Here is a 1,447-nt window from a genome sequence, read left to right as displayed (position 1 = left end):
TTCATTAGCTACCAGGGGCATGAGAAGACCTTAGCCCAGTCCTCCATGGTCCCAAATTAGGGAGTTTCAAAGGGGCAGGTCTGGTCCTTCCTGGGTCAGCCCACGTTGTGTTTGCACGAGATTCCTTGCTTTCCTCCACATTGGGCTTGGCTGTATCAATGCCTGGCTTCCAGCCAGCAGGATACACTTACCTGTGCTCATCCATGTGGTGGAAAACCTGGATGAGCCTCAGAGCCTCGTCCACGGAATACCCCACAGGCAAGTCATTGACCGTGATCTGATGAAGGACACCTTGGCATCGATGATAAAGAGGCCCCTGTAAATGGTGCCCTCATCTTCATTCAGCATGCCATAGTCATGACACAAGCTTCTGGTCACATTAGCCAGCAGGGGGATGTTCAGGGGCCCAAGCCTCCTCCTTCTGGGGAGTGTTGATCCAAGTCAGGTGGGTGAACTGAAAGTCCATGGAGACCCCCAGCACCTTGCAGCCCAGCTTGTAGAAGTCACCGGCATGCATGCTCACTGAAAGCAACAATCTCTGTAGAGCACACAAATGTGAAGTCCAGCAGGTAGAAAAAGAGTATCACGTACTTCCCTCTGTAGTAGTCTGAAAGCTTCACTTCCTTGAAGGCGCCATCCACCACTGCTGTGGCCTGGAAGTTGGGGGCAAGCTTTCCGAAGTGTGCATCTCCAGAGGCCATCACTAAAAGCACTGTGGGCTAGGGCCAGACTCACTGACAACTAGAAGCATAGACTCACATTCTCTCCATCCAATGTCTTTTTGAAAACCTTGATATATGTATATATGTAAATATATGCATATATGCATACTTGTTTGAATATGTATATATGCAAATGCGACAAGGAAGCAGGTGGACTTTGGGCCTCTCCTTAAATCTTACCTCACTACAAACAAGAACCATTTGTTTTAATAATGTGGCACTGTATGATACTCATCTACCTGCCATGATCACTGAAGACAAATTGGGTGCATAAGCAAATGTGGTGAAGAAAGCTGGTAGTTTCCGGCTATTAAAAGATACGAGGGGTACCAAAACAAAAAACCCATACACCTGGAAAAAGCTCTGCTGAGCAGAGCTTTCAAAGTACACATTTTTCATGCAAGGTGAGCATCAAGCAACTCGCTATGAATTAGTGCAAACAGTGGTATCACCTGGGAAGGTGCTCTCTGGTCACAGTGAATTTTTTCATAAAAGCAGTTTCACTAGAACCTCATTTTTTGTAATGACTGATTTAAGAGAACAGCATGTGGCTGTGAAATTTTGTTTCCTGCTAAGCAAAAAATGCTGCAGAAACTGTTGGGATGTTGAACACAGATTACAAAGACAGTGTTATGGGGAAAACTCGTGTACGGTATGAGTGGTTTTCTTGTTTCGGAAAAGTTGAAATTTGATTGATGACAAACCTTGTTCTGCACATCCTTCAA

General features: G+C 45.5%; 1 pseudogene; it reads right to left on the bottom strand.

Moving 5' to 3' along the window:
* Window positions 1-4: 4 nt before the first annotated feature.
* On the bottom strand, window positions 5-701 carry LOC101646844 (annotated as a pseudogene).
* Between the last annotated feature and the right edge of the window lie 746 nt (window positions 702-1,447).

Source organism: Echinops telfairi, unplaced genomic scaffold (genome assembly GCF_000313985.2).
Source record: "Echinops telfairi isolate 266 unplaced genomic scaffold, ASM31398v2 ScPeMD7_5592;HRSCAF=6446, whole genome shotgun sequence".
Taxonomy (NCBI): Eukaryota; Metazoa; Chordata; class Mammalia; order Afrosoricida; family Tenrecidae; genus Echinops; species Echinops telfairi.
Note: the sequence above shows the minus strand (reverse complement) of the source record. Positions and strands in the feature narration are given on the sequence as shown.